This window comes from Hyperoodon ampullatus (assembly GCF_949752795.1).
Source record: "Hyperoodon ampullatus genome assembly, chromosome: 5".
Lineage (NCBI taxonomy): Eukaryota > Metazoa > Chordata > Mammalia > Artiodactyla > Ziphiidae > Hyperoodon > Hyperoodon ampullatus.
In genome coordinates, this window is record NC_136918.1 from 69683230 (window position 1) to 69706167 (window position 22938).

General features: G+C 35.0%; 1 protein-coding gene across 4 annotated transcripts in view; it reads right to left on the reverse strand.

The window, feature by feature from the left end:
* The window catches only part of RSRC1 (arginine and serine rich coiled-coil 1), a 441446-nt gene that overhangs the window by 200346 nt on the left and 218162 nt on the right, over positions 1–22938 (reverse strand). The gene's annotated exons all lie outside the window — the stretch shown is intronic.

A 22938-nucleotide genomic window follows, 5' to 3' on the forward strand; every position in this document is an offset into this window, starting at 1 on the left:
CTGCCACAGGGGGTGAGGGTGGGAGAGGAGTCAGGGTTGCATGGGCACCTCTGCTGTGTCTGGTGTTGTCTGGTTTGCAGTTCGGGGGAGGGGGATGGTGTCCCAGGCCCTGCTGCCACTGCAGCCCAGTTACCTGTGGCCACAGCTGTCACTGTGGCCAGGAGGCCAAAGTCATGTGTGTTGCCTCCCTTGCTGCTGCTAAATGATATGGGCCTGTGGGCACAGCTGCTGAGGCTGGAGGGCCTTAATCGCAGGCACCTCCTCTGCTCTTTCCTCAGTTCTATCTCCCCTAAGTGTCCTAGACCACCCATATGTAGATGTACAGAAATGCAGAATTCTCTGGCATTCTGGTACGTTGGGCAGAGTCAGCTTTGCTCAGCTGTGGATGTTTTACTGGTTGAATATTGAAGGGGAGAGACAAAAGTAATGTCTCACTCTGTGCCATGATGCTGACATGACTCCAATACAGTTTCAAATTTCAAAGATCTTAAAGCATAATTAGGAAGATAATAAAAATAATAATTTAAAGAAACTACTATTTACTAAATGTTTACATTATGCCAATCATGTGTGTTACTTCTACAGTTTCTTAAAATTTTCAGAGAGCTTATCAAGGTATAATGAAACCACAATAAATTACACCATTTAAAGTGTACAGTTTTATAGGTTTTGACATACTCATACAGCCATGAGGGCATCATTACTGTTAAGATAATGAGCATGTCCATTACTCCAAAATTTTCCACGTCCTTTTTTAATTCTTCCATGCCCCTCTGTGCCTCCATTCCACTTCCCAGTTCCCAGGCAACCACTGATCTGCTTTCTATCACTATACATTACTTTGCACTTCCACTATGTTATATAGATGGAATCATATGATATGTACTCTTTTATGTCTAGCTTTTAAACTCAGCATAATAATTTTGAAATTCATCCATGCTGTTGTATATATCGATATGCATTCCTTTTTATTGCTGGGTAGTATTCCATTGTAAGTAAATACTACAACTTCTTTATTCCTTTACCTGTTGACAAACATTCAAACTATTTCTAGTTTCTTGGCTATTATAAAACATACTATAAACATTAAGGTAAAAGTCATTAAATATATGCTTTCAGATCTCTTGGTTATATATCTAGGATTGGAATGGTTGAATTATATGGTAAACATATGTTTAACTTTTTAAGAAAATACCAAACTATTTCCAAAGTGGTTTCATATTCCCATCAGCACCGTATAGGAGTTTCAGTTGCTCCACATCCTAGTCATGACTTAGTATACCTTATTGTGGTTTTAATCTATATTTCCCTAATGATTATTGGTGTTGAGCATCTTTTCATGTGCCTCTTTATTATCTATATATATATTTGATGGTAAAATAGATGGTCAAATCTTTTGCCAATTTTTTATTAAATTGCTTTATTATTGAGTTTTCAGAGTTCTTAATTATAATGAAAGTAATTTTTCATATATGAGGTCTGCAAATTATACACACACACACACACACACACACACACTCATACACAGGGAATTATATATTTATACTTATAAAGCCTCCCCACCCTACTGAGTGACTTTTTTCATTGTCTTAAGAGTTTCTTTTGAAGAGCAGAATTTCCTAATATTGATGAAGTCCAATTTATCAATTTTGTCTTTTATAAATCATGCTTTTGTGGCATTATATCTGAGAAATCTTTACCTAACCCCACTTCACAAAGATTTGTCCTATGTTTATACCTAGAAGTTTTACAGTTTGTTTACATTTAGTTCTATGAAATACATTTTGTTAAGTTTGTATATGGTGCAACATATACATTGAAAAACATTTTGTTTTTCTGTGGTTTTTATTTTTTTCTTTAAATGAGTCTATTTCTAGACTATCTATGCTGTTCCATTGATCAATTTGTCAATCTTGATACTAATACTACACTGTCTTTATTTCTTTGAGTATAATTTTACATTAACTTGAAATCAGGTGGAATAACTTCTCCAAATTTTTTCTTCTCAAGTAGTTTTGGCTCTTCTAGCTCTTATGCATCCCCAGTTTCAAAATAAGCTTATCAATTTCTACAAAATAAAAAATACCTGCTAAGATTTTAGCATGGGATTGCATTGAATCTACATAGCCATTTGAGGAGAAGGGACATCTTAACAATGTTACGTTTTAGCCCGGTATATATTTTTCTATCATTTTTACCTCTTGGCCTTTGTATCTGAAATGTTTGTTTTTTTTAAATAGGCAGCACATAGTTGGATTTTGCTTTTGTGTAATCTGAAAAAATTCTGCCTTTAAAAAAAAAATTTTTTTTTTAAATCAGGCTTCTCATTGCGGTGGCTTCTCTTGTGGCAGAGCACAGGCTCTAGGCATGCGGGCTCAGCAGTTGAGCCACTCAGTGGCTCATGGGCTTAATTGCTCTGCGGCATGCGGGATCCTCCCGGACCAGGGCTCAAACCCGTGTCCCCCGCGTCGGCAGGCGGACTCTCAACCACCGCGCCACCAGGGAAGCCCTCTGCCTTTTAATTAGAATGTTTAGACCAATTTACACTTAATGTAAGTAATTAATCTACCACATTGCTATTTGTTTTCTATTTGTCCCATCTGATTTTTGCTCCTTTTTTCTTCTTTTTCTGCGTTTTCTTAGATTGACCATATTTATAACTCCATTTTATATTATTTGTTGGCTTATTAGCTATAATTCTTTTGTGTTATTTTGGTTGTTGCTAAGTTTGCAGTATACTTCTTTAACTTATCACCCTCTATCTTCATTGTATCACTTCCTATATACTATAGAAACCTTATAATAGTATCCTCTCATTTCTCCCTTCCCAGCCTCTGTATTACTATTGTCATTGCTGTCACATATTGTTATAAACTCCACAATATATTGTGTTTATGTTTTAAACATCACCTTTTAAAGAGATATATTTACCCATGATGTTATCATTTCTAGTACTCTCTAATCTTTTATTATATCAACCCAGTTTTCCATCTGGTATTATTTTCTCTTTTTTTTTCTTTTTTGGCTTAAAACAACAATCAGTTATTCTTTCTCATGGTTTCTTTGTGTCAGGAAGGTGGGAAGGGCTCAGCTGGGCAGGTGCACACAGCTGGGCAGGTGCACAGAGCTGGGTGTTTGGCCAGCTGTCTCTTTGTCCTCATGTGGTCTTGGTGGTCTCTTGGCATGGGCTTGTTTGGGCTTCATTACAACATGGTGGCTTCTAGGCATTTGGGCTGTTCCATGACAGCTGATGGCTTCCAGAGGGAGTGTTCCAACAAGCTGTGGTGCTTTGTATGACTCCCTCTTAGCAGTCACAGTGTCACTTCTACTGCACTCCACTGGTTACCAAGAGTCCCAAGCCAAAGTCAAGGGAAGGAGAATTAGATTCCATGTCTTGATGGGGGAGTTGCAAGGTTCTCGAAGTGCATGTGGGGTGGGAGATATTGTTTGGGCTGTCTGTCACATGTAATGCTCCATATGTTTCCTTACTGCCCCCCTCCCAGTCCTTGCTGAGTCAGGGCACTCCAAGGGCTCCTTGTCATACTCTGACCATTTGGTATTCCAGCCAAAAGAAAATGTTAACCCAAGTCTTGCTGGGGCCTTCCCTGCCTCCCTGAGAGCACAAAGACCTGTGTCCCATTACTCAACCCACCACCCTTTCCAGGGGCCATTTCACCCTGCCGGACCCAGGGCCTTTCCTCCAGGTCCAGAGCAGCTCCCAGTCCCTGAGGACTCACTCTTTTTTTTTTTAATGATTGGAGTATAATTGCTTTATAATGTTTTGTTAGTTTCTGCTGTACAGTGAAGTGAATCAGCTATATGTATACCTATATCCCCTCCCATTTGGACCTCCCTCCCACCACTAGCCCCCATCCCACCCATCCAGGTCATCACAGAGCATGGAGCTGAGCTTCCTGTGCTTTACAGCATGTTCCCACTAGCTATCTATTTTACGCATGGTAGTGTATGTATGTCAATCTTAATCTCCCAATTTGTCCCACCTTCCCCTTCCCCACCTGTGTCCACATGTCCGTTCTCTACGTCTACGTCTCTATTCCTGCTCTGCAAATAGGTTCATCTGTACCATTTTTCTAGATTCCACATACATGCGTTAATATACGATATTTGTTTTTCTCTTTCCGACTTACTTCACTCTGTATGACAGACTCTAGGGCCATCCACGTCTCTACAAATGACCCAATTTTGTTTCTTTTTATGGCTGAGTAATATTCCATTGTATATATGTACCACATCTTCTTTATCCATTCATCTGTCCTTGGACATTTAGGTTGTTTCCATGTCCTGGCTATTGTAAACAGTGCTGCAATGAACACTGGGGTATGTGTGCCCTTTTGAGTTATGGTTTTCTCAGGGTATGCGCCCAGTAGTGGGATTGCTGGGTCATATGGTAGCTCTACTTTTAGTTTTTTAAGGAACCTCCATACTGTTCTCCATAGTGGCTATATAAATTTACATTCCCACCAACAGTGCAAGAGGGTTCCCTTTTCTCCACACCCTCTCCAGCATTTATTGTTTCTAGATTTTTTGATAGTGGCCATTCTGACCAGTGTGAGGTGATACATCATTGTAGTTTTGATTTGCATTTCTCTAATAATTAGTGATGTTGAGCATCCTTTCATGTGCCCCTTGGCCATCTGTATGTCCTTCTTGGAGAGATGTCTATTTAGGTCTTCTGCCCATTTTTTGATTGGGTTGCTTGTTTTTTTGATATTGAGCTCCATGAGCTGTTTGTATATTTTGGAGATTAATCCTTTGTTGTTTCATTTGCAAATATTTTCTCCCATTCTGAGAGTTGTCTTTTCGTCTTGTTTATGGTTTCCTTTGCCGTGTAAAAGCTTTTAAGTGGTATCATTTTCTAGTGCTGAAATGGGTTCCTTTGATATTTCTTGTACTGCAGGATGTTTGGTGATGAATTCTTTCCATTTTTGAGTGTCTTTTAAAAAAATTTTCATTTGGCCTTCATTTTTGAAAGATATTCTCCCAGGGTACAGAATTCTAGGTGTATAGCAGTTTTCTTCCATTATTTTAAAGATGTTGCTTTACTGTCTTGTAGTTTGCATTGTCTCTGATGACAAATCTGCTTCCATGGTTATCTTTATTCCCTCATACATAATAACAATGATATTTTTACTCTATTTGCTTTTAAGATTTTTTTTCTCATAACTGGCTTTAAGCAATTTGATTGTGATATGCCTTGGTGTAGTTTTATTCACATTTGCTGCGCTTGGAGCTTGTGGAGCTTCTTGGAACTGCTATTTTATAGTTTTTATCAAGTTTGGAAACATTTTAGTCATTATGTCTTCAAGTATATTTTTCTGTTGCCCCCTTTTCTCACCTTTCCCTTCAGGACTCCAGTGACATGAATGTTGTGTACTTGGCTGCCTGAAGTTGTGCCACAGCTCAGAAATGCTCTTTTTTTTCCTGTTTTTGTTTTTTAGTCTTTCTCTCTCCAGTTTCATTTTGGATAGCTTCTTTTGCTATGTCTTTTAGTTCACTAATCCATGTCCTGCAATGTGTCATCTCCATTAACCTCATCCAGTGTAATTTTCATCTCAGTCATGTAGTTTTTATGTCTAGAATTTTTATTTTTTATAGTTTTCATGTTTCTACTAAATACATTCAGTCAATCTAGCAGATCTCTGACCATATGAAACATAGTTATGATAATTCTATTAATGTCCTTATCTACTAATTTTCTTATTGTATCAATTCTGAGTCAGTTTCAACTGATTGATTTTTCTAATACATGTTATACTGACTTGGTTTCATGAATACATGGTAATTTTTTTTTTTTTTGCGGTACGCGGGCCTCTCACTGCTGTGGCCCCTCCCACTGCGGAGCACAGGCTCCAGACGCGCAGGCTTAGCGGCCATGGTTCACGGGACCAGCCACTCCGCGGCATGTGGGATCCTCCCGGACCGGGGCACGAACCCGTGTCCCCTGTATCGGCAGGCGGACTCTCAACCACTGCGCCACCAGGGAAGTCCCCAAATGGTAATTTTTGATAGAATGTCAGACATTGAGAATTTTATTTTGGTGTGTGTTGGATATTTTTGTATTCCTATAAATTATCTTAGTCTTTGTTCTGGGACACAGTTAAATTACTTGGAAGCAGTTTGATCCTTTCAGTTCTCACTTTGTTAGGCAGAACCAGAAAAACTTTAAGTCTGTAGTTAATTTTTTGCCACTATTGAGATAAGACATTTTTAGTACTTGATTGGAAGCACCATGAATTAGGAGGCTTTCCATACTGGTTGTTGGGAACAGCATTATGCCCAGCTCTGCGTGAGTGGGAGGTACGATTTCCTCGAATCACTTCAGGTAGTTCTTTCCCAAGCCTTGGATAGTTTCTTCACATGCAAGTACTGATGAGTAGTCTGCTGAATACTCAAGGGGTCCTCTGCAGATTTTCTGTAGCTCACTCATCTCTGGTAACCTGCCCTGTGAATTCTAGAGTCTTTCGCCTCCCTGATATCACATCTCCATCTTCTCAACTCAAGGAGACCACCAGGTGCTGCCTGGGTTCTCCCTCCCTGTGGCATGACAGGACAAGTTCTCTAGGCCTTAAGCTGGAGCAACTGAATGGCTCACCTCATTTTTCCCATCTCTCAGGAATCACTGTCTTTCATGTTTGATGTCCACTGTCTTGAGAGCTGTTTTTTCAAAGAATTTGTCCAATTTTTTAGTTGTTTGAGATGGGAGGGTAAATCTGACCTGTTATTCCATCTTTACTGGAATTGTAAGGCTATTATTTCTCTTAATACTGACAACAGTCTTGTGGTGAAAAGTTACTGGTCCAGAGTCACATAGCCATTTTTCTAATGCATGTTCATAAAAATGCATTATCTATACAAAAAAACCTATCGGTTCCCTTTGTCTGGACAACTTTTACTTCCTTTTCCTAGCTAAACTATGTTCTTTCAAAGTTCAGCTCAAGAGGCAACACCTCCTAAAAACCTCATCAGTTTCAGCTTATTTTCTCCCTGACTGCTTTCATGATGATTACAATTCTCTGCTCTATGTTCCTGTAATGTCCTAGGCACACATGTATCAGCACATCTTTAGTATAATTACTCATTTTGTTTCCTATCTTTCCTTCTTTGAAGGTTATCAGCTTTTTGAAGGCAACAATTGTCTTACATCTCTGTGTCATTAGCACCTAGGATAGTATTTGGAAAACAGTCAATGCTCAGTAGGCATATATTTGAAATAAACTTCCTAGTAAATTTTAGAATCCTTATAATTATCATATATAAAATAATTTTGAAGTACTAACTTCAAGGAATTCTATCTGTTAGGAAGAATTTACCTAACTTAAATAGCTGGATGTTTGAGAGAATGATAATGGTATTGTAGAAGTTATAACAAATAGTAAAAATGAACCATGTAATCTGCACATAATAAGTTTTTTAACCAGCCTGTTTGACAATAAAATGGCAATTCTTAAAGTGATCACATGAGCTCCAAATATATATATATATATATATATATATATATATATATATATATATATATATATGTGATAATTTCTATGTGCATATCTTTCCCAGCAACATGAAAGACATTCTTGAAAGACAGCATAAACTACCTAAAAAAATTAACTTTTTTGAAAGAATCTAATAGTTGTTATTTATTTTATGCTTATAATGTTCCAGACCCTGTGCAAAACACTTTACATACATCTTATTTAACAAAATTCTCATAACAATCCTGACAAGACAGGCATTCTTAATGTTATCTCTTAGATGAAGAATAAATTACCATAAGTTACAAAGATGATAAGGTGGCAGAACTTGAATTTTAACCCAGATCACAAAATCTATGTTCTTAGCAACTCTATACTGCCTCGTAACTTGAGATTCATCTGCTTATTAAGTTTCATTGGGGGGGGAGAGATAAATCTAATAATTTTTAATTGCCAGAAAAGACTGATAAAGTCAAAACTAAATTTTCTTTAGTCTTTTGGATGCTACCATTAACGATATTAAAGACTGTGAGTTCCATCTAAAAAGCTCATTTTAATCAAGCTTTTTCAGATGAGTAACTTTAAAAATATTAAACATATTCACAGTATAGGTACTGTGCCATTTCCTTTAAAGTAAATGCAATCTCAGTATGACAGAGACACCTATCAACAGCTTATCGTATTTCTGGCTACATTTCATTTTAACAGTTACTATAATTCTATCTCTTAGGATCAAGGTCTAAGCTAGAAATGTTACAAATAGCTCAAAAGTAGATTGATCTTGCCTCTAGAACTTAGCACCAAGTTAGTTTAAGTAAAGACCAGAAAAGAAGAGAATTAAACCAACAACACATATTCTATTCCCAATAGCAAATTCATCTTAAAAGTTTTAATCCAACATTTTCCCTAAACAGCTTAAGGGATTTGCAAAAAAAGTTATTTATAGCTACTTTCTTTATTAAAAACTGAGAAAGATGTCATTTTATAGATGAGTAAGTTAAAGAGGTGACTCTGAACCTAAGGTTACAACAACCCTCTCAAGGTCTGTTTAAGAAACTCATATTCACAACCCAATACTAGTACCTAGAAATGACGCAGCTCATATACTATGCAAATACATAGCCAGCCTTATTTGTTTATACATTGTTTATGGCTGCAAGCAGAAGGGTTGTATAGTTGTGGTAGAGATCTTATGGCCCACAAAGCCTAAATATTTATCTGGTCCGTTATAAAAAAGGCTGACCCCCGATCTAGACTACTATACCTGTATCCTTTCCACTTACCTTTTTCATCCTATATACAGGTGCCAACGTTATCTTCACAAAGCAAGACTCGTAAGTTGTTGCTTAAATAATTCATCAGTGACTCTCCACTGCTTCCAGAGTTAAGCATAAATTTATCACCTTAATTTTCAGTGCCATCAGTACCTTTCAACCTTATTCTTCTATCCTTATTTTTCAACCATTTCTGTCTTCATATCCAACATTTCAACAATACATGGCCTCACACTATTTCTCAACCACGTCTTGCATATCTCTCCCCCTGCTTTCCTCATGTAGAACCCCCTACTTGGAATTTCTTTTTCCTCAGTCATCCTTAGTTGTAGAAATGCCACCATCTTTGTCCAGCCCTAACTAGTTGGTTGGATACAGTATGGACTATTAAATGACCCACAGAGTACTCAAAATCCTTGTGAAAATGCTACAGGCTACCTCTCTGTTCTTTCAAAATGACTGCCCTCTCCCTTTCTTCGTTTCCTTCATTCCTAGCCCCAGATATGGAACCTCACTACTTAAACTACCTTTTAACAGAACTTAGGCAGAAGGTTTAGATTTCGAACTTATGAAGTAGCTTTATATGGAAGCTAGGTAGATGAAGGAGAAATTCTCTCCCCTCTGTGGAACCAAGACAGGCGGGGAGAAAGGGAAAGAAGCTCGGCTAATTTAATGAAAGTTTAGAAGCTTAAAACAAACAGAAAATGGAAGAAACAACAAACCCAAACCATCATTTATTTGTAATGGCTACACAATTGTGCCACAGAAATGTGTACTTAACATTCCCCTGTCAGAAACTGTGGCTTTTTTTTTCTTTAACAGCTGAACCAAGAGATTCTCCCACAAAAAGAAGGCATTAGGGTTTTTTATATGCATCAGTTATTTGTACATTAGGCCTGTCAGAAATTCTAAAATAATTCCATGCAAAACAAATTATTTTACTAATACTTCTAGACACGACATTGAGGTTAAAATTAGATTTAATAATACAGTTGTTTATATATTAAAAGGTAAGGTACAAATAATTTCAGTTTCCTAAATTTTTTGTAAAATGAAAAAGTGTGTGGTAACATATTAAAAAATTCATATGGTTCTAAACTCTATTTTAATATCTTGGTGTTTTTTAACATCATTATAACCATCTACTTTTGCTATCACAAGTTTAAGTATCAGCACATCTTTTAGTCCATAAATATTAACATTTTAGGCTAATCTATTAGATATTATTTTAAAGAATTACATAAATATCTTTCCTGATGCTTTTAGAATTCAGTTTAAAATAATACTTCCTATTTTTAAAACCCTTTGTAGCATGGCAACAACTACTTCTAAGAAACTTATTCCCTGTGACTACTTTTCTTTCTTCTTTTTGACTTTGTCTCTCTCCCTTTGTATCATATCATGACTGCTGGGAAGGGAATGGTGTTCTCTGCAGTACCAATCATCTGGACTGGTCTACTTATTTCTCTTTGGTTTACTGACTTCACAAAAGTTTTTAACTCTCTTGACAAAACCTTTTTCGTTTCATTCCAAGTTATAATTTTTACATTTGAATGCAGTTACTTTACTTTGTCTCTAAAAGATCTTCCAAAATCACTTTTTTGAAGTGTTTTTGCTACCAAAAGACAAGAGGTAAAAGTACCAGAAAGTTTTTTAAAACATGTTTTTTCCACAAAAACATTCATTAAATATTCAGTTGTCTGAACCACACTGATCAAAAATGGACAGTGAAGCAGATAAAATATTTGTTTGACCTTTTGTAGGTTTACTTTATGTCTCTACGAACATGTAGAAAATAATCTATTCGATTGGAATGATTTATTAAGAGATTTCCTAGATGGAATATTTGCATACAGGATATGTTTCATTATGTGCCTGAAAGTTTTATATGCGTGAAAGAAAAAGGCAAAAGATTGATTGGGTGTTCTAAGAACTTGACTTGACTTGTGTAAACTCTAAGGGCTTCTGTTTCCTCGTCCATGCAAGCGTGTTCATTACAATGGTTTTCAAACACAGAAAAGTGTCCCCCCAAAGTAAACAATTAAAGAAATTGTGGTCTAACCCCTTGATAGAAGCAGCATAGCAGTCAATTTTTCAAATATTTTAGAAGACATTAAATAAAATGGGGAAATGCTAGAATTACATTTTTAGACTGTAAAACTATATATGTAAAATGACCCAGATGGGTAAAAAATTTTTTTTAAAAATGTTTACATGAAATGCATATCCTAGAAAAAACCAGAAAAATATATGATAAAATGGTAACAATTTTTATTTTCTACTCTATCCTTAATCCTTCCTGTATTTTCCAAGTAGGATTTCATCAGCCAGACCAGGAAAAATGGGTTTCATGAGAAAAGGAGAAATCTTTAAAGGTAAAAGAATAAATTAAAAAAACTTGGAAGACTATTAAATTCTTTTTACAGTTCAATATAAAGTACGTTTATGCCACATTTTAGTGTATTAAAGTTTGCTCTAAAAATTGCAAGAACTATTTAAGTTTTGCCTATAATCTGACATTTGACACCCATTCTTGCTACTACCATGAGGTTAAAGGCATATTTTGCTAAGAGGTGAATTTTATAATGGATAAATGTACCAGCCTTTTGCCTCAGGAGACCTGTGATCAATAACTGGCTTAAGTAATAAGTGAAAATGATGTAGATGATCAAATACTGGTTTTTTAGTTGACAGTAGTCTAATCACAAAACCACTTCACTATTCATCATAATTAATGATCTCTGCTTAAGGAAAGCCCAAAACCATGGGTGTTGTTAGTCATAATTAAAATGTATTGGCAGAGGCTTTATTTCTAACCTATGTTGCTGTTTTTCTTTTAGAATTCTAATGCAGAGTCCAAGTAATGTACATATATATAATCAATACATTATTTCTTCGCCTTTCATTCTAAAATAATCAAATTCCTCTCTTTTTCTTGCTAGTCTCCTGCTGATCCCTCCTTGCTGATCTAAAAAAATGAGGTAATCTAAGCCCTATTTTACTCATAAGAACTGTCACACTAATAAAACCCTATAATTGAAAGTAGTGCTTTATATACTTAAAAAAATATCTAGTATAAAAGGGCAACAAAACAATACATTTTCAGAGTAACCTAAGTATGATAACCAACTCTTTACAGCTTGACTAACCCTCACTTTTCTTTGCAACTGACCACTCTACCAAAATGGCAGCTTATTTTTCACATTCTTGAAAAATACATTTTTTTCAAGATTGGTTTTACATATATTTTATTTTTTATTTGTTCACAAGGCCATGAGGAACAAAATATTAAAAAAAAACCCTTAAGGTAAAGTTATATGAAATGTTAATATGCTGTCATTTTTTAACTACAAAAGTGGCAATTTCATTTTGTTCAACTTAATATAAAACAAAATTCATCTGGAAGTAGGGCTGACTTCTTTGGCTTAGAAGCAACAGAAGAAATCATGAAGGAAAAAGACTGACAGATTTGACTGCATAAAAGTACTCAATTTTATAGAATAGCGGCAAATCTAACCAAGAGTTTATAGCTTCATTTCAAAACAGTTCCTTAAAGTTGATTAAAAAATCACTAATTTCTAAAAGATTAGAGAAAGAAAGAGCATAAGACAACTCACACAGTAAAAAGGCAGCTAGTCAAACTCTCTCCTTAGATTTCTCTGGGAAAAGTCTCTGTTATTGTTATTATTAAAATGTGCAAATTAGATAACTCTGATACTTAATGCTAGCCAATGATGCAAAACTCTCCTACTTCACTTATAAATTGCATCTTATAAATTGATATGACACCTATGGAAAGCAATGTGAAAAATGTGAAAGAAGCCCTAAAAGTACTCATACTCTTTGAGTAAGTATTTCTAATTCTGGGACCTAGAAGAAAATATTTAAAATAATTGAGAGCTATGATCATTCAGATATTTCAGATACTTGCTTTAAAAAAGTGAAGGCCAGGAAATAACCTAAATCTCCAACAGTAAAGAACTAGTTAGGTAAATCTACTTCATGAGATAATATTACTATTAAAAACAATGACAGTGTTAAACATTTAAAGTATGCAAAACTGCCAACCAATGAGAAAATGACAGAGTACAATATATTAAAAAGATTTTAAATGTTCATACCCTTTGACATAGGATTTTCATTTCAAGAATCTAGCCTAAAATAATCATTTAAGATTCAAAGATCTATATACAAAGATGTTTGTCACAGTGCTATCTATAGAGCAAATGATTGAAAAATGATTGAAAGCAATATACCAGTAAATTTCTAACAACAGGAGAATAATTAAATTTATTTCAATACATTGATAGAGTAAAGTATGATGTAGCTATTGAAAATGCTTACCAAAAAAATTAATGACATTGAAAATTATTCAAATTATACTGCTAAGTGAAAATACAGGGTACAAATTTAGATCATACTTTAGATTTGATATATGTTAAATACATACTATAATATTGATGCATAGAACAAAGATATGAAGAAACCATCCCAAAATGTTACAATAGTATATTCTTCCAGCAATGGCAGCAAGAGGAGATAGGTGTACATCTGGACAAAGTGACTAAGGAGCATTGGGAAATAATTAAAGGCAGATGACAACCTGAGATGTATTTATTGAAGCAAACTGCTACTTCATCAAATAAGAATGGCATGTTTTGTTTTTCTTGCTTGGGAACGTTACATCCCACCCGGCTTAAATGGCAAAAATCCACAGCTTGAGCACCAGAGGTAGTAGACTTAGTTGACGGCAGTAGCAGAACAACTAGACCTTTAATGGGGAAATTTTGGAAGTCAGAGAGCCATAGAAGGTTGAGATTATAAATTGTCCATATGCTCCTAGCTGTCTACTAAATTATGCATGTGTGCAGAAAATATCAGAGAATACAGTGAAGACTGAAAGCCTGGGATACTTATAAATTTGCTCCACCTTGTAATGTATTCCTCATCTATATACATCCCAGCCATAGTGTGGAAGCCTTACTGCCCTGAGGCATCATTCACTGACCACTAAACTATACCAGGCACAGGAGCCATGCTAAGCAGACAACACCAACAAACACACAAAAACTGAGCTAAGATACCAGCAGTTGAACACTGCAAAGGCAACAAATTTCACGGATTGAGTCTAGGAAAGATAACTGCTTCCTAAAACAAAACACCAAAAACCCTCAAAAGAAAAAAAACCAGAATCTAGAGCCACAACAACATGTTATTCACAAGTCCAATTTGAAAGCAAAATTTACCAGACACTAAAAAAAAAAAAAGTATGAAAGTATGAACTCATATTCAAGAAAAGAGTGGTTAATAGAAAATAACTCGAAATTGGCCCAGATGTTTGATTTAACAAGTAAAGATTTCAAGGAAGCTGCTATAAATCGTTCAAAGAATTAAAGGAAAATATGCTAAGAAGGACTAAACAAATAGGGAATCTCAATGGAGAATTTTGAAACTATAAAGAAACAACCAAATGGAAGTTCCACATTTGACAAATACAATAACTAAAATGGAACCCCTCCCCCGCCTCAGAAAAAACCTTCACATCACTAGATGGGTTCATTAACAGACAGATATGGCAGAAGAAAGAATCAGTGAATATAAAGACATATCAATAAAAATTATCCAAAGCAAGAAAAACAAAAAGAAAAAGTACTGGAGGTAAATGAACAGGGCCTTGGTGAGCTGAGGGACAATATCAAACATCCTAACATAAATATCCTAGAAGGAGAAAAGAGAGAGAAAGAAAGCGGCAGAAAAAATATTTGAAGAAATAATGACCAAAAAGTACCAAATTTGGTGGAAAACTTTAACACTTCAACAAAACTCAGTGGTTCCCAAGTGGACAAAAGCAAAAAGAACCAAACTTACACCACCATGGTCAAACTCCTAAAAGCCAACGGCAAAGACAAAATCTTGAAAGCAGCAAGAAAAAACACCACAACACATCAAGGAAAAAATACAATTAACAGCTGACTTTTCATTAGAAACAATGCAGACTAGAAGGCAATGGTGATGGCATATTTAAACGGCTAGTGAAAAATACTTCTCAATCAAGAATTCAATATCCAACAAAAATAAAGACAAAATAAAAACATTCACAGATAAGCAAAAACTGAGCTAAGTCATTGCTAGTGGACCTGCCCTAATAAGAAATACTGAAGGAAGTCCTTCTGGATAACAGAAATGAATGATAACTCAGAACTCAGAATAGGAAGGAATGAAGAGCAATGGGAAGAGTAAATAGGTGAGTAAATATGAGAGATATTTTTTATTTTCTCTCAATTTTTAAAAAAGACATATACTTGCTGAAAGCAAACATTCTAGCACTCTATTGTTGAGTCCACAGAGTATATAGATGTAATATATACAATAGCAATAGTACAAAGGAGAGAAAAATGGAGGTAAACTGGAAAATGAAGGTAAACTGGTATATTTTATTGGAAGTAAATCAGTATTAATTTGAAGTAGATTGTAATAAATTAAAGATGCATACTGTAATCCCTAGAGAAACTTAAATATATTTTCTACAGTGTCCTTGAAAACTTATATGATCAGAATATCACTTAAATACAACAGTATAAATACATACTGCTTAAAAACAAACAAAAAAAGAAATGCACCAAAATAGTAACAGCCCTGAATCAAAACAGAAGAATTATAAGTGACCTTTTCCTTTTCTTTGTTGTTTCTGAACTGCATATGAAGTGATTACAATATTTTAAAATGGAATATTCCAATAAAATTTAAACCATACAAAATATACCATAATAAATATACCAAAAAGCTCAAGAGATACTAAAGACATTTTTAATATGGGCATCAGGCATGGGCATCAGAGAGTTTATAAGCCTCTTGAAATAATATGCATTTATATTTTGCTGAACAGAGAATCCATAGTTTTTATCAGATTCCCAAAGGGATCCATATGTCCAAAAAAGTTAAGAACCAGTGTTCTAAAGTATTAATAAATGGCTTGCCAAATCCCATTCATCTGGACTCTGGATTCTGAAGCATCCTTATGTAATTATTGCCTTTTGAAATGAAAATTCACTAATGTTAGTTAGTTCACAGCTCTTTAATTTGCCTTTATTCTTATTTCAGAAGCTCATATCTGGGTGATAGGAGGAAAGAGGGTAAGGAGAATATTCTACGGGCTGCAAAAGCAGAAAATAGCAAGGTGATTGTATAAACTAGAAGTCCCCTACTGCTGAAGCAAGGTATTCAACTATGTAATTTTTGCTTTTATTTTTCCACATAAGTCTTCATGAAAGGGCCTATGAGTTTATGCTATTTTAAAGATTTCTTAGGAAATTTAATGTTCAGGCAGGTTGGGAATTACTACTCTGAATTAACAGTGAAGTCCTGAGGCTAAGTTGGTTTGTGATCATTTCTGTATCCCTATCACCCAAAGCAGTACCTGGAACAGAGAAGAATTTTAATAAACAATTTGTTGAATAAATAAATGAGTCTTCTTTTTCATAGTACATGGATAAAAAATAAAATCAGGCAGTATAGAATTACCATTTATATTACACATAAATACTAAGATAAGAACATGCCTACACTCCTTAGATAATAAATTACTGGTTATATTAGAAAATTTGTGTTTGGATTATTAGTGCTGAAATATTCCAGATCTCTGCCCCTGATATCCTTTCTGTCCTCACTGGTCAAGTAAAAATAGCTTCCCATTCACATTATTCCCTAAGGAAAACAGATCTTAGTCCTTGAGTCAGCAGTACCTCTTGGGGTCTTGAGTGACTACATCAAGAGACACTTACCTAGACCTAAACAAACTTAGTGTTGTTTCTCTTTCCAAACAAGAGGAAAGAAATCATTATCTATGAAAATAGCAACAATCCCATTTTAGGTCACCTCCAAATCCAAAGCAAATCTTCCCACAGAGTTGCTTAAAAAGTATTAAAATTCTTGCCTTTTAAAACTATAAACTTAAACATACAAAGATCATAGATTAAGGTATAAAAGGTACCTTTAACATGATATTCAGACAAGGTTATCTGATCAGGCAATTCACAGAATAGAGAAACCATTCCTTGAAAACCCAGCAACCCATTTACTCTATTCCATCCTGAACATGCAAAGGGTCCCAATCCTGTGGGAAGAGACGTTTCAAGCACTACATATATGCAAGCTAGTAGTGGACCTTATTAGTAAACCCATTTTATCATAAAATTCATTTCAAAATTTGGAATTATTAACAATGATAATTATACAGCAACAAAAAACTAACTGCATGGAGAAAAAATCTTGAGACAGAGTATGTTTTTAAAGATTAAGTATAGTAGAACACTATCCTGATTAGAAATGTAACACAAAATGTGGTATTTTGGTCCACTCAATAGTTTACTCACCAAAACACATTACAAATGTAGGGGATGGCTCACAATGGACTAAAACTGAGTTAGACTCATACATTTCAGGGTTTGCCAGGTCAACCTTGGAGTAGGTCTATCAGAAATCTAGTGTTTGACCAAGAAGTAGCTTGCAAAAGAAGTCACTCCTCAGGGAGATGTGAGCTAAAGTAGATAAGCTGAACCTCATAACAATGTTTTAGCCGTCAGATTTGGTGATTTCCAAGTTCAGAATATGTATCCATCACTAATTTCTCTTCGATCCAGGCTTCTGCCCCAGCCCCTCCTCTACCTTGGGTCTTATTTATGGGTCCTAGGACAAGAGAGGGGTGGGAATAAAAACTCAAAGTTACTTTCACTATAATCTTCTTTAAAACACTCGAGGCATTCATGCTAAGGTACTCCCTGCCCTTAACAGAATGTAGTATAAAAAGGGAGACAGGCAGCCTTCCTAAGCTGTGACAGAGGCTCATGCAGGAAGATCAATCACATGGCCTGGCACACAGGGAAATACCTTGCTCATGCGGTGGTGCCTAGTGGGATCAGCAGTAGAACAGGGCAGAGGAGAATCAAAGTAGAGAGGGATTTAAAAATAAGAGGTGAGGGTCGTCGTTTTTTGTTTTTTTTTTTAACTTTTCAAACCACCTATGTTGTTTATGAACACATGAGGCAATTCTCCTCAAAACTGCCACAGACACTTGGGGGACACTGATATCCACCTTAACTAGAAGGGCAAAAGTCAGTAAAGCACCTTCTGCAAAAAGAATTTTGGTTTTATTTGAACATTGCCTTTTAGAATGGTTCAGATTAAAAAGCAGGAAAAAATTGGGAATACAGAAATACTTTGGTACACCCACAATGCTCAAATAGCACTCATGTCTCTGTGTGTTGCTAGGAGGCTGTCAGATGGTAACATTTCAGTGGATTAATAGCTCTATCATAACCTCTAAAGCAGAGTTCCACCTGGAGTCCAAGAAGTTTGAGAGTCCTTGAATATGTTCTAAGAGGATCCCTATGAGAATGTGTTTTTTGAGAATTCTAAAATACGGTTTTGGTGTTACACTAAAAACTACTAATATAAGCATATGAGTGCCCCACTTATCATCAAGCAATTCAATGCAATTTCAATGCCAGGGTTCATGTTTATGTTCATAATCAAGTTTGGTGCCATGTGATCTCCTCAAGTCCCGGTGTTTCCTTTTAATGTGTCTGTAAGCATGTCTAACTGCTGCTAAGGAGGCCTGTCCAAATGTCAAATGACAACAATGGCCTCCCATCCACTGCTCTACTCATGTTAAATTTTCTGGCAGTTATAAAGACAAAATGACTCTTATTGCAGTTATAATTTGCAACTAAGACACTTTCACAAGATAATAAGTCTTTAATTTCTCAAGTTATATATAGTAAATTGAGACTCTGTCATTTTTATGAAGGTAAATCAAAGCACTATTTGATTTAGTACCAGAAGTATTATTCTGGGCTAATGAGAAAAAATTGGACTTATGTCAAAACTTTGTTTGCATCAAGAGCAGGCCAAACAATGTCACTCTGGTAAAAAGTGAGGGATTCTGCAGCAGACTGAACAGAGAGAAGTGGAGGGAGAATGAGGCATATCACAAGAAACAGTAGGGTAGTACAGACACGACAAAGTAAAAAAACCTGAGCTACAACATCCCTTTCTGTATTCATCATTTGAGCTGATGTTCTGCTAGTCTCTGCTTATACCACTTGCAATGACTATAACTGCAATGAGATAGAGGTAAACTATTTTTGTTAAATAGATCTTTAAAATTTTTTTCAGTATTTTATTACTTTTGGTTGTATTATGATTATTACTAGATCACCAAAACAATGGCTCAGTGATTAAAATAAGCTTATTTATCAAAATAGAAAAATTTAAATAATTATAATAATATAAATCTCAAAATCATCCAGGAAACATAGAAACATAAAACATGCAAGTAAATCTGTCTATTAATAATCCAAACATTAGAAATTCAGTGTAAGTAAAACAGTATCATCTATGTTAAATTGAGATAATTCATTTAAGTTACATTGGTTAAATCCTATTTTCATTGATTTTGAAATTTTATTTTTAATTTGTAAACTTAGCTAGTGAATTTGTATTAATACGTAAATTTGAGAGGTAACTAAGTATACTAAAAGCACAGGCTCTGGACCCTAGACTGCCTGAGTTTAAATCTCAGATCTGACATTTATTATCTGTGGGGTCTTGAAGGAGTCATTTAGCCTATCTGTGCCTCAGTTTCCTTACCAAAAAATTCCTACCGTAATGTCGTAAGTGGGATTTAAAAAAAAAAAAAGTATGAGCTCTGGAGCCAGACTGCCTGTGTTTTATAACTCAATTTCTCTTCTCCTGGGGTATATTACTGCAGGATTTTATTGTGCCTACCTCATTGGGTTATTGTAAAGATGAGATGAATGTCTGTGTGTGTGTGCATATCTATCTACCTACCCATCTATCCAAAATGCCTAGTACCTAGCATGTGTTATATGTGTTACCTAATATTATTGTTACTATAATTTCATTTTTAATATTAGTTTTATGGTTTTACAGTTATATAAACACTACACCTGTTTATTTTTAAAAGGAGTTTAAACCTGGTTATATATATGTATTAAGCAATATTATGATATAGAATCAAAGTATATTAGGTGGGTGGGGGGACAGGAATTTTTTCCTCTTCAAAGAGTGTCCGTATGACTAAAATTCAAGAAACTATTCTTTAAATTATATCTCCACCATACTGTTTATCTTAAACTATGTTTTAACCACAGTGAAAATGTTATTTCTGAAACTTTTAAGAGCAATGGTAATCTGGCAACACAACAAGGCTTACTAATATTTTGGTGGCCTACCCTCACCTCAAATCATCTTTGTCTATTTACGAAACAATGTAGCAACCATGCATGCCCACAGCATGGCAGTTACTAGTCAGGCAACTGCTTGACATTAGCCAAAATCAAGTGTGGTTTTATTTCTTCTGATTAAATTTAAACGTTAGATGAGTGAATAAAGTAAAAACGCCAACAACAAACAATTTTTTCATTTTTCAATAATGTACCATAAGTTACTCAGAACAAATAGAACTACCACCTTTCATAAAAGGGCTGTGGCAGGCATCTTTTCATACCATTAAAAGACAATCATCCATGGTTTAGAGGCTTTTTGTTTGGAGATTCTTTTTTTTCTTATACTTTAAAAGTATTTGGAAACAAAATTTTAAAAATATTTGGAAACAAAATACTATCTGAATCACAGAGTATTAGTCTGTTTTTAAAGAAGGATAAGAGTGAGTGTTCATTTGTATTTTGGCTTAAATGGTCTTTTTATATCAAACACTAATAGGCATCTTAGTTTCTTTAGGAATGAGCTCACATATAAATAAATAAAAGAATGAACTGATGGTACATATTCTGTTACTATATCAGGAGCCAGTATTTTCTTTTGCTGGGATACATAATTAAAATTTGTCTTTGCCATACGTGTGGTGGTTAGTTTTTTTCTTGTACAAATTCACGAGAAATTTTTTCATAGATGTGCTTTCCCTAAAAATGTTTGATTAGTGCTCTATGCTCCATCCTGGATACTGGATACAATTTGGATAATTGCCAATAGATGGCACTGTTCGCACTAGGTAGCCAAAACCTCAGAAAGGTCTCTTTACAGGCACAAATTATTAAGACCAAATATCTGCTCAAATCAGTGAATCTGAATTTTTCATGATGGAGAACATATATTGAAATAAATTAAATATTTTAAAATTTACACTGAATAGTTTCAGAATATGGAGACCAATTTAAGGCAAACCATTTATTTCTTCACCTAAAAATATTTATTGAGTACCTACTAGGCACTAGAGATATAACAATGATTAAGATATTTCCTGGTCTCAAGTAATCATACAATAATGTAATAAATAAAACTAATAATGGAGATATGCACTGAGAAGCACAGGGGCTCATTCTGGGGATGGAATGGATAAGTGAAAGATATTTGCAAAAATGATGCCTGAGCTGGTTCCTAAGGATGGGAGTGTGGGGGCAGTGTCTGTCAAGTACATTCACATTTTAAACAAAGGGAAAAGGAACAGCAAGAACAGGAAGGAAAGAAATGGTATAAAAGTATAGTGTGGAAGGGATGAATCAGAACGTCACAAGATATAAACCTGGAAGAAAAGCTCTGCATCACTCAAAGAGTCTCTTATCTTAAGAAATTTGGACTTCAATCTTCATATGATAGCGGTCCACTGAAGGAGTAATGGGGATTGGCATAGTCAGATTTGTATTTTGGAGAGATCACTGTAGGAACTATGTAAAAATGAATTTGAATGGAATCAGATTGGAGGTGGGAATCCAACACAGTTGTGGTAGTCCAGGCAGCAAGCAATGATCCCTGAACCAGAGCAGCGGCAATAAAGAACAGAGAGGAAGACACAGTTTTAAGAAATGTTTAAAGGCTATGTTTTAGCAGGATATGGTGTTTAAACGGATGTGAGAAATGAGGGAGACGAAATCAAGGATGACAATCAAGACGATATATTTCACAGGTCCTTTTGAAATGCCACAGATTACTTTTTACTGATTCACCATTTTTCATTGTTTTTTAATATAAAGTATAAGTTGTTGACCTGCTCTTATTCATCCAGTCTTTACCCGTCGTAGCATCCTGTACTTTACCTTCAAAACACTTATCAGAATTTGTAAGGATTATCACAAAATATGCTTATTATGTATTTGTTTGTCATCTCTTCTATTTATTAGATTATACTGCATGAGGACAAGTCACCTCTCCAGATCTAGATCACTATTCCATGCCTAGCACCTAGTCTGGTAGGTAGCTGATGCTCAATAATTTGTTGAAGAAACATATTTCTGAATTTCCAAGCTCTACTCACATTCTGCTTGGCTGATTACTTTCCATCAGGATCAAACACTACTTTAGGCCCCATTTAGTAAAGCATATCCACAAGAGATGCAGCCTATTTATTGAGTACGTTAGCTTTTTTCAGTGACAGCTTTTCTCACCAGGGCAGGAATGAGCCTTTCAACATGTCAAGTTAGAAGCTATTTTCCAGTGTAATAGGCGCTCTCTGGTCAGGTCAGTTTTCTTCAACACGGACAACTAAAACACCTCTCTACGGAAACAATAAGTTTCCTCCTTCACTTTCTGAGTCTTCCCAGGGCTTCTACCACGTCTCCTTGCATCTCTTTTTTTCATGGATATTAATTTATTCAAAAGGCTTAATCTTCTCTTCTCAAGGCTATCTTAAGATACCACAGTGTTTGGTCAATTCTCTACAGTTTAACTATCCCTTAAAAATTTTTTTCCCTACTTTCACATTGCAAAATATTACTTACAGCATATGTGTGGTGGGAGAGGGGAAGGCAGGGTGCTGCATTTTTTAAAACATACCCAGGTTTTCTAATGATTTTTCTCTGTCAGTTTACTTAGAATTTCAAGGGAAAAAAATGAATGTAGACTAAAGGAGATAAACAGATTTATTTTAATAAACCTAAACATAAAAATCTGAATTTAAAAATTAGATAGACCTCCTATTCATAATAAATATTTAAAGAATAAGCTGTTCCAGAGCATTGATTGTAAAAATATTTTAGCACTTATTTTGTACTAATATGGTAGGTAAGATATGCATATAATAATAATAATAAAAATATATGCAATGTATTAATACTATTAGAGAGGTAAATTGGTATAGTAGTTCAGTGCCATGAAAGATTAATTTTTACTGGATATATATGGATTACTTTATAGAGGAAACT